Source organism: Pongo pygmaeus, chromosome 11 (genome assembly GCF_028885625.2).
Source record: "Pongo pygmaeus isolate AG05252 chromosome 11, NHGRI_mPonPyg2-v2.0_pri, whole genome shotgun sequence".
In the NCBI taxonomy this organism is placed as follows: Eukaryota; Metazoa; Chordata; class Mammalia; order Primates; family Hominidae; genus Pongo; species Pongo pygmaeus.
In genome coordinates, this window is record NC_072384.2 from 48,238,737 (window position 1) to 48,250,548 (window position 11,812).

Here is an 11,812-nt window from a genome sequence, read left to right on the forward strand (position 1 = left end):
GTGCACATAGATGAAAGGCCACATGAGGACACAGAGAGAAGGTGGCTGACTACAAGCCAGGAAGGGCAGGCTCACCAGGAAACGAATTTGTGGGCACCTTGATGATAGACTTCCAGCCTCCAGAACTATGAGAAAATTAATTCCTGTTGTTCAATTCACTCATTCTGTGGTATTTTGTTATAGCAGCCCTAGCTGACTGATACAGTTTTTAAGGTTTTTGTTTTGTTTTCCTTTAAATAAAAAGTCTGAGGTCAAAGTCTTTTCATAAGTAATTGAGTTTGGGCCCTCCTGTGTACTTGTTCTGGCATCAAAATTTGGAGTGTTTCTCTTTTTTTAGCTTTACTGAGATGTAATAAACAATAAACTACATAAGTTTAAGGTGTATAATTTGATACATTTTGATATATGTATATACCCATGAAACCATCACTATAGCTTGGCTGACTTATAAACAAAGTACAGTACCTGGCCCTTTAAACACACATACGCATGCACACATTCACCTGTAGTGCACACACCTGCAATGCTATATGGCTATACACATAGTAGGAAGGACTAAGCTGGTCAGAATTTACCTTGAGAGATAGCACATAGGACACACAGTACTCAAAGGTTTGCTAGCTTGTCTGTTTTATTATAATAAACTTTTTTTTTTTTTTGAGACTGCGTCTCACTCTGTTGCCCATGCTGGAATGCAATGGTGTGATCTCAGCTCACTATAACCTCCGCCTCCCGGGCTCAAGTGATCCTCCTGCCTCAGCCTCCCAGGTAGCTGTGATAACAGGCATGTACAACCACACCTGGCTAATTTTTGTATTTTTTGTAGAGACGGGGTTTCATCATGTTGCTCAGGCTGTTCTCAAACTCCTGGCCTCAAGTGATCCACCTGCCTCGGCCTCCCAAAGTGCTTGGATTATGGGTGTGAGCCAAATAAACTTTTAATTTTATTATAGTTTTAGATTTACAGAAAAGTTGCAAAGATAGTATGGAGAGTTCCTGTTTTCTGTATACGCAACACCAAGTTTCCCCTATTGTTAGCATTTTACATTACTTTGGTAGATTTGTCATAATTAATGATCCAATACTGATACATTATTATTAACTAAAGCTCTCATTTAATTCCAGTTTCCTTACTTTTAACTTAATGTGCTTTTTCTGTCCCATTTGGGATACTGCATAACATTTAGTCATCATGTCTCCTTAAACTCTTCTTGGCTGTGGCATTTCCCCAACTTCCTTTCTTTTTCATGACCTTGACATTTTTTAGGAATATTGACAAAGTATTTCTAAAATGTGCCTCAATTTGGGCTTGTTTATAGTTTGTGCTTCCTTTATAGTTTGACTTGCGTTATGGGTTTTTGAGACGAAGACCACAGAAGTGAAATGCCATTCTTGACACATTGCATCAAGGTATAAATTATCGACATGACATACTGATGATGTTAAACTTGATTATTAGAGGTGTTTTATACCACATAAAATTACCCAGCATATATTTCCAGAAGAGATTCTTACACATATTTATTAGCAGTGTGTAGTGCCTTCTTTTTTTTAATAAGACAAAAGTAAATTTAAATATTTCATTAAGTTTGATGGAGGTGCAAACACTCTGTGGCTTCGCAGAGCCTAGTGAAAAGATAGAACAGCAGCAGCCAAGGGCTCAGGGCAGGAGCTCAAACTGATCTGAGCTGTTTCCCGTAAGTGTATGTTCTCTTCCCTGATTAGATCATAAAATCCTCCAAGGTGGGGATCATGCCTTTGGATTGGTTTGTCGGCACCTCAGCATTAATACTAAGCTGCTCAGCATCCTACATGCAGTAGGTGGCTGATGTATGCTTGCTAAACAGCTGCTTGCCAAATAGCTAAATCCCAGTGCTTAACTACTGGTCTGGGTTGAGAGAGCCCTGTCTCCTAGCCTGGCTTCCTCCTGGAGCTTCCTCTGTGTGGTGTCCAGCACATCTCCGCCAGCAGGGGCTCTCAGGGGGAGGGTGAGAAAGAACCCACAACAGGATGGAGGTTTTGACTGGGTAATTCAAGGGAGGGTCAAGGATATGGGGCTTCGCTGTGGCTTGAATGTTACCACGAAGTGGAGGAATTCTATGATGGGGAATCTCAATAAATCTTATCTATAGAAAGGACAGACTGAAGTGAAGCTAAAGATGTAATTGGTAAAGAAACAGAAGTCACTCATAGCTGAGAGAAAGAGAGGATTTGTGGGTTGCACAGTGATATTGTTTGGGTGTTTGTCCCCTCCAAATCTCCAAATCTCATGCTGAAATGTTGGAGGTGGGGCTGGTGGGAGGTGTCTGGGTCATGGGAGTGGATCCCTCATGAATGTCTTGGTGCTGGCCTCCCAGTTATGAGTGATTCTCACTCTCAGTACCTGTGAGATCTGGTTGTTTAAAAATGTGTGGCATCTCCTTTTGCTCGCACTCTCCTAGTGATGCACTGGCACCCTCTTCACCTTTTACCATGATTGTAAGCTCCCTGAGGCCCTTGCCAGAAGCAGATGCCAGCAGCACACTTCCTGTACAGCCTGTGGAACTGTGAGCCAGAATAAAGCCTCTTTTCTTGATAAATTACCCAGTCTCGGGCATTCCTTTATAGCAATGCAAGAATGGCCCAACACATAGTGACCTTGCTTTGGTCCCACTGTATCATGGCATCAGAATGACCTTGTCTGATGTTGGTGTTCTGTGAGGTCCTTTATGTCCAACAGGAGAACAGTGTGGTCCAGTTGTGAGTGTCAGAGGAGCTTCTAACAACCCAGGGGCCAGCTGTGAGCATCAGACCAGTGGGTGGGTGCTGTGCTGCTTTTGTTTCTTGGTCTCTTGGGTGCTCTTTTTCTTTTCCAAGAGCTTTACATGATTTATCTCCATGAGTTCTTACAACTGCCTTATAACGTAGGCATTTGTCTTAGTGTGGGCTTTCTGGAATGCAGAACCTGAGACAAGGATGTGACTGGAGCTTGTCTATGGGAAAGTGACCCCAGGAAGCAGGAGGGAGGAAGCAGAGAGTGAGATAGAGAAGGAGGGGAATCACTCCAGATCCTGCTGTGAAGGTTGCTGCTGTAGGCAAGAGATGCTGGACTCCTGGGACTCTAAGGAGCACTCAGAGAGCTCACAGAGTCTGTGGCAAAGAAGAACTCACAACTTCCTTCACCCATGTCGGGTTGCCCAGGAAACTCCCATGGCCTCTTTTGCTGACAGCTTAGAGACTGATTCCCATTGTTTTTCACCCCACACACACCTGCTGATCATCAGTGGTATCAAACCACACTGGCTACTTGGCCTTGGGCTAATGGTTTTCATCCCTCTGGAATTTATTTACCTTTCTATTTTAGGTCCCAAATGCCCAGATGTCATAGGCCATGTCTGTGCCTCTGTCGTAAGTGTCACAGGGAAAGAATCTCACTGAATGACCCTGCAACTGTGTCAAGTTTCCAGGGTTGGGTCAAAAAATGAGTGGACAGAGACCAACACCAGGAGAGCTATTTTCCATGCAATGGAGCTGACTACTTATCAATTTGTACACTTGGATGTATCTTGTTATGTTTTTCAAGGTGTGTCTATTTCATTAGCAGCTTAAGGTAAATCGCTGCATATTTGTTCTTTCCTCTCTATCCCCCACAATATGACTGATAGTGAGATATGGGTACGTGTGAGTGAGAAGAGAGGTGGCAGCCCTCTGTATCATGGTCATTGGCCAAGAAGTTGAACAGGGATGGATTACATCATGCACTGGGCTTGGACTTGGGCAGCTAGCTGATAAGGGGGAAAACTTATGGGCTGAGCAAAGAGGGTTGCCGAAGGAAAGCCCACAAACTTAGAGGATGATGTGTAAAGCTCTGCAAGCCCAAGGGGCTGAGCTCAGAATCTGAGATCGAGAAGGAGGTAATAGAAAAACGTGAAGGGTTCCAGCTGGCAGCTGGACTCAGAATCCAGGAGCACCCCAAAGACAGTCAACCATGAGCAGCATAAAGGAATGGGGGCCTGTGCATAGGCCCAGGGCAGAGGCCCCCTCATTCATGCTCCCTCCTTTGCAGGGGTAGGGACAGGCTGTCAGGCATGTGCCTGTAACCAGAGGCAGAATTCTGGGCACATTCTTGACTGTCACAGAGGAGGCAGGGCTGGGCGTGAGGCTCTACAGGCCTTTGATCTTCTTGGCTTCTCCATCTCTTGGTCACCTTAGTCGGGCTGTCACTTCAGAGAGACCTCACTAGGGTAGAAGCTCGTCTTGGGTAGTTCACTGCTGGATGGTGAATAGAATTCACAAGAAGGCAGCTGGTAAGGACACGCAGCTGGTAGAAGCAGAGTGTAGGGGTCAGGGGATGGAGAGATCTAGACACTGGTGCCCAGTTGTGCTCCAGAAACCATTTTTGCTGATCTTCCAAGGCTCAGCTGCCCAATGTCCATTAGAGCTCAGAGCCAAAGAGCCTTGGCAGTTTCAGCAGTAATAATGGTATTGAAGAGATGGAGTCAATGCAAAAAAGTAAATTGCTGGCACACTTACTAACATTCCTGTTAAAGAATTTGGAAAAGCACGACAGCTGCTGAAACAGTTGAATACTTTGTAATAGATTTTAAAGAAAAGGGAATCAGAGATTGAAGACTGGTGGGGCTGCCCCAGGCAAATGTGCAGCTTTTGTCTTCAGTTTAGCCCTTCTTGCTGAGGCCCCATTCCTTGTGCAGATCTCTCCCATCCACTATTCTCAGCGGTGTTAGCAAAGGTGGATTGGGCACCTACTGTGTATGAGGCATGCATGCAGGCAGTGAAGATGCAAAGAAAGAAGTGAGAACATCCCAGCCCGGGCAGATGGGCATCACAGGCAAGGTGTCAATATCCCTCTTACAATGGAGCCTGGACTAGGGATGGGTGAGGGACTGGGACACTGAGGCTGTCTCTCTACTATCCTTGTTGTGACAGATGGAACAGTGTTAGTTCTTTAATTTCAGTGCCGCTTTTGATTGACAGCTCCCATCATGTGACTGCCTTTTCTGGTCACGGCAGCACATTGGGCATGGTTCTTCATGACGGTCCAAGACATTGTTAGGAGCGTCGATTCAGGAACACTGGGCAACTTGCTAGTCCTCTCCAGCCCTCAGTTTCTTTATCTGTGAAATGAGGCAGTTGAACTTTTGCGTGGACACTTATCAAAGGCCTTCTAAAAACTAAGTAGAGCAGTGCTTCCCATATGCTGCTGTGCACTTGATCACCTGTGCATCTTGTCAAAATGCAGATTCTGGTTCAGTAGGTCTGGGTGGGGCCTGAGAGTCTGCATTTTGAACAAGCTTCCAGGTGCTGCTGGTGCTGCTGGCCCATGGACCACACTCTGGGTAGCAAGAAAGATCACATCACATGGTGTAAAGGGAAGATCCAAGGTTTTCTGTCACATAGCCTTGGGTTTGAAGTCCAGTGTTGCTATTGCGCAGCCTTGAGCAGGTTTCTTAGCTTCTTTGGGCCTCAATTTCCTCATTTGTAAAATGGGGGCAATACGACCCTACTTGCATGGTGGGGATGAGGGATAAATCAGAGAATGCTTATGAAATGGGTTGCATAATGTTCACATGTAGCAAATACTCAGTAATTGATAAGCTCTGCCTGTTCCTACTTTCCAGAAAGCCCTCGGTGCCTAACCCCCACCACCACCAAACAAAGACCACCTACCTTTTCAGGCCTCTCAGGGGAAAATTGCTGGGGCTGGGTACATGGGGGGTTGGCATTACATCACTGGGGCTGCTGAAGAGAGGCAGGATCTGCCTGACGCTCCTTTAGATTAAATGTCCCCATTGTGTCCAGGGTCTACCTTCTCGTGTGTAAAATGAGGCACATTGCCATGGTGCTCATGCAAGTGACCCTCACTGTCTATAACCCAGGAACCCTCAGGAGGCCTCTCACACACAGGCGTGGGAACAACAACCACTTCTGTGCTCACACTCTGACCACTGCTTTCCAGTGTGGTTCCTGAATGTCATCATTACTTGTAGGTAAGCCTCATACAGTGATGTGCCTGTGGCTAATTTGTCAATTTGTTTTAAATATATTCCAGCAGGACCAATTTCTTTCTTTCTCTCTTTCTTTCTTTCTCTCTCTCTTTCTTTCTATCTTTCTTTCTTCCTCCCTTCCTTCCTTCCTCCCTTCCCCCTTACCCCTTTCTTTCTTTCCTTCTTTCTTTCTTTCTTTTTCTTTCTTTCTCTTTCCTTCCTTCCTTCCTTCTTTCTTTCCTTCCTTCTCTCTCTCTCTCTCCCTCTCTCTTCCTTCCTTCCTTCTTTCCTTCCCTCCCTCCCTTCTTCCTTCCTTCCTTCCTTTCTCTTCTTTCTTTCCTCCCTCCCTCCCTCCCTCCCTCCCTCCCTCCCTCCCTCCCTCCCTCCCTCCCTCCCTCCCTCCCTCCCTCCTTTCTTTCTTTCTTTCTTTCTTTCTTTCTTTCTTTCTTTCTTTCTTTCTTTCTTTCTTTCTTTCTTTCTTTCTTTCTTTCTCTCTCTCTCTCTCTTTCTTTCTCTCTTTCTTTCTTCAGAGTTTTGCTCTTGTCACCCAGGCTGGAGTGCAGTGGCGCAGTCTTGGCTCACTGCAACCTCTGCCTCCTGGGTTCAAGCAATTCTCCCACCTCAGCCTTCCGAGTAGCTGGGATTACAGGTGCCTGCCACCACACCTGGCTAATTTTTGTATTTTTAGTAGAGACAGGGTTTCACCATGTTGGCCAGGCTGGTCTCAAACTCCTGACTTCAGGTGATCCACCCGCCTCACCCTCCCAAAGTGCTGTGATTACAAGCGGGAGCCACTGTGCCCGGCCAGGACCAGTTTCTTAATGCTATCCTACAGAAACAGAGGCAAGTACTTGTGGCCTCAGTTACTCCTGTCTTGTTTATTCTTGGGTACATCTCCCAGTTCCCCATAACCTCAAGAGATCCCACTGGTTGATCTCTTTCCTTTGACATTCAGAATTCAAAGACTTCTTACTGGTCTTGCAGTTTCTTGCAAAGTGTTCCTCAAGCATGTTCCTCAAGCAGTTTCCTGGCAATGAATTCCTATTTTGTTCCTGTCCCTCAAACCCAAGATATCCACAGTTCCTGTCGGCTCTGCTTTCAAAATTCATCAGGCATCGGACAGTGGCGTGATGCCTCCCTGAAACCTTATTCTCTGGTGTGGGCACCTGCACTGGTTTCCCTGAGCCTTGCTTTCCTAGGGCTGCCCTAACAGAGCATCACAAGCTGGGTGGCTCCAGCAATGTAAATTCACTCTCTCCCAGTTCTGGAGTCCAGAAGTCCAAAATCAGGGTGCCAGCAGGATCCTGCTGTAGGACAGGAGCCTTTCTTGCCTCTTCCAGCTTCAGGCAGCCCCAGGCTTTCCTTGGATTGCAGCAGCGTTAACTCCAGCCTCTGCCTCCATCTTCATGTGGCCATCTTTCCTCTGTATCGGTGTCTCTGTGCCTTCACATGACATGCTCCCTGTGTGTCCGTCTGTGTACACATTTCCCTCTGTTTATAAGGACGGTAGTCACATTGGATTAAGGCCAACCCTAATGACCTCATTTTAACTTGATTAAATCTGCAAAGACCCTATTTCCAACTAAGGTCACATCCATAGTTACTGGGAGCTAAGGCTTTAGCACGTCTTTACTGGGGGACACAATTCAACCCATAACACCCTGCTTCCCCACTTCGTAACATCCCCTCCTTTACCACTCATCTTTCAAAAGTTGATTACATAATAATTGTTCATATTTATGGGGTACATGTGATATTTTGATACATGCAACAATGTGTATTGATCAAATCAAGGTATGAGGATATCCATCATCTCAAGCATTTATTATTTCTTTGTGTTGGGAACATTTCAAATATTCTCTTCTAGCTATTTTTAAAAAGACAATAAATTATTACTAGCTATAGTGACTCTACTGTGCTATCGAACACTAGAACTTATTCCTTCTATCTAAAGGTTTTTTTGTCCCATTAACCAACCTTTCTTTGTCCTCCCCATCTGGCTTCCACTCATCTTTTTATAATGCAAATCAGATCATTTCACTCCTTGTTTAAAACCTTCCCATGGCTTCCCATCACATTTAAAATATACTTGACACTCTTACTGCACCCTTTTACCATGGCCTAAGACCCTCATGGGCGATCTGGCCCTGCTGACCTCCTTGTCTTGTCACTCTCTGCCTGGCTTCCTGTGCTCCACTGGCCTTCTTGCTGGTCTTCTTGCTCTTCCTCATGCTGTCAACTCCATTCATTGCTCCAGCAGCCCCTCCGCCTGAGATGCTCCTCTACACATAGTCACCAGGCTCACATCTTCTTGTTCAAGTCTCAACTCTTCCTGTGCCACACCTTCACAGCAGTCTGCTTCACGTGTCTGATCACTAATTTATTTCTCAACCAGCTTTATTTTCTCCCCAGCACTCATCACTGGACCATGCTATATATACAGCCTTGTGCACCATTCATAATCTGTCTTCCCCTACTGAACTGGAAGCTCCATGAAGGCAGTTCTTAAGCACTGCTGTATCTAGGACGTGGATCATGGTAGATGCTCAATCAATATTTGATAAATGAATTGATAGATTAATGAAGACACTGCCTCATTTGATGACCTTTTCTGTTTTTCTCACCAGGACCATCTCTTCCTGTCTTCATAATGGACACTGCTCTCCTTTCCTAGTACCCTCCCAGTGTTGACAGCCATTTAGTGAATTATTTTAAATACATGAGTTTTTTTTGTGTGTGTATATGTGGATACTTAAGAGGCATTTTCTTGTACTTCAAACAAAACTTTATTTTTGAAACAATCTCCAAGCTACTTGTAGTTAATTGACCTTTAAAATTCTGCAAGAGTTGGATTTCTTATTCTGCAGTCACTATTATTTAGCAGTTCATCTTCTATTACCCTCCCTGGCAAAACCAGCATCTTTTTCCTCATCTTGATTTCCATTCTTATTCGTCTCTCCAGTTCAAGTCTTCAGTCTCTTGTAGGGACCATTGCAACAGCCCCCACACATTCAGATTCTATCCATCCAAGTCATTTTTGAAAAAGCAGCTTTAATGAGATATTCACATGCCATACATTTACTCTATTTAAAATATATAGTTTAATGGCTTTTAGAATATTCACAACATTGTACAGCCATTATGACAATCAATTTTAGAATATTTTAATTAACCCCAAAAGAAACCTCACACCTATTAGCCTTCCCTCCCCAAGTCTCCCATTGCCTTACTCCCAGCCCTGGGCAATCAATAATCTACTTTGTATTTTGCTTTGCTTTGCTTGCTTGCTTTCTCTCTCTCTCTCTTTTTCTTTCTTTCTTTCTTTTTTGAGACAGAGTTTCACTCTTCTTGCCCAAGCTGGAGTGCAATGGCACGATCTCGGCTCACTGCAACCTCTGCCTCCCAGGTTCAAGCGATTCTCCTGCTTCAGCCTCCTGAGTAGCTGGGATTACAGGCGCCCAGCACCACGCCCAGCTAATATTTGTATTTTTAGTAGAGACGGGGTTTCACCATGTTGGCCAGGCTGGTCTTGAACTCCTGACCTCAGGTGATCCACCCGCCTTGGCCTCCCAAAATGCTGGGATTACAGGTGTGAGCCACCAGGTCCGGCCTTTACTTTGTATTTCTATAGATTTGCGTATTCTGCACATTTTCTGTGTATGAAAGCATATTAGATGTGGTCCTTATGACTGGCTTCTTTTATATGGCATAACGTTTTCAAAGTTAATCCAAGTGGTAGCATTTGACAGTACTTCATTTCTTTTTATTGCTGAATAGTATTCTATTGTGTGGCTCTACTGAAGATTTTAAAAAATTTCTTCTTAGGTCACTTTAAGTAGTTTATGTTTTCATAGGTTGTTCATTTCATATAAGTTAATCAGTTGGCTTAGAATTGTCTGTAGTATTTCCTTATTTTCTTTTTATTTCTGTAAGGTCAGTAGTAATGTCCCTTCTTTCATTTCTGATTTTAGTAATTTTTCTTTCTTCTTTTCCTTGTTAATGTAGTTAAAGGTTGGTCAATTTTGTTGATCTTTTTGAAGAACCAACTTTTGGTTTCATTGATTTTCTCTATTGCTGTCCTACATTCTCATTTATCTCAGCTGTAATCCCTAGGCATTACCATACACATGTTATCAGAATTTACTTGAGTTTTATTCCAACTTAATTCCAGTGAGATGTAGAAATGTTACTTCTAGATAGCTCTATTCCTTCTTCCCTGTTTTTGTGCTATTATTGTTATACATATTATATCTATATATGTTACAAACCCAACAATACATTGTTAAAACTATTACTTTATATAATTTTATGTTAATTAAAGGGGCTGACAAAAGAGAGGAAAAGCAAGCATATTTTTATAGAGGTTGCTTTATTTACCTTCTTATTTATTATTCCCAGTTCTCTTTGTTCCTGTGGGTTTGAGTTATCATATCATCTGGTATAATTTCTTCTCTTTTTTTTACTTTAGAGACAGGGTCTTGCACTGTCATTCAGGCTGGAATACAGTGATGCTATAACAGCTCAATATAACCTTGAACTTCTGAACTCAAGTGATCCTCCCACCTCAGCCTCCAGAGAAGCTAGAACTACAGGTGTGCGTCATCATGCCTGGCTAATTTAAAATTTTTTTTTGTAGAGATGGGGTCTCACTATGTTGCTCAGGCTGGTCTCCAACTCCTGGCCTCAAATGGTCATCCCACCTTGGCCTCTCAAAGCACTGGGATTACAGGCATAACAGTGTCATTTCTTGCTCCAGTACACCTCCTTTGTGTGGTTACTGTCATTTCTATATGTTATAGGTACAATAATACAGTTATATACATATTATCTTATACAATGACTTTTAAAATCAGTTGAGAGAAAAAAGATGCATTTACACTCTTTTATAATTACATCAATACCTTTACTGCTGCGTTTTGCTCTTTCATGTGGATTTAAAATTTCATCTCGTTCACTTGCTTTCAGCCCTAGGAACTTCATTTATTTCTTGTAAGGCAAGTATGCTGGCAATAAAGTCTCTCATTATTTGTTTATTAGGAATTTCTTTATTTCACCTCAATTCTTGAAAGATAGTTTTGCTGATGTAACATTTGCGGGGGGGCAGATTTTTTCTTTATGTTAAATATGTCATTCTTTTGCCTTCTAATTTTCATTGTTTCTGCTGAGAAGTCAGATGCTAGTCTTTCTTGGGTTTTCTTGCCTGTGATGAGCAGCTTTTCTCTTGCTACTTACAAGGTTTTCTCTTTATCTTTGATTTTCAGCATTTTTTCTATGATGTGTCTGGGTGTGCATCTCTACATTTGTCCTGGTTGAGGTTCATTGAACTTCTTGGATGTGCACGTTGTTTTTCAGCACACTTGGGAAGTTATCAACCATTTTCTCTCTTTATTTATTTATTTATTTATTTATTTATTTATTTATTTTTGAGACGGAGGCTCGTTCCGTCGCCCAGGCTGGAGTGCAGTGGCACGATCTCGGCTCACTGCAAGCTCCGCCTCCTGGGTTCACGCCATTCTCCTGCCTCAGCCTCCCGAGTAGCTGGGATTACAGGCATGTGCCACTATGCCAGCTAACTTTTATTTGTATTTTTAGTAGAGATAGAGTTTTACCATGTAGGCCAGGATGGTCTTGAAATCCTGACCTCAAGTGATCTGCCCACCTCGGCCTCCCAAAGTCTTGCAGTTACAGGCATGAGCCACCATGCCTTGCCAATTATTAAAATGGTGGAAGTTGCGTGAGCTGAGATTGCACCACTACACTGCAGCCTGGGCGACAGAGCAAGACTCCATCTCAAGATAAATAAATAAAAATAAAAATAATTTCTATCT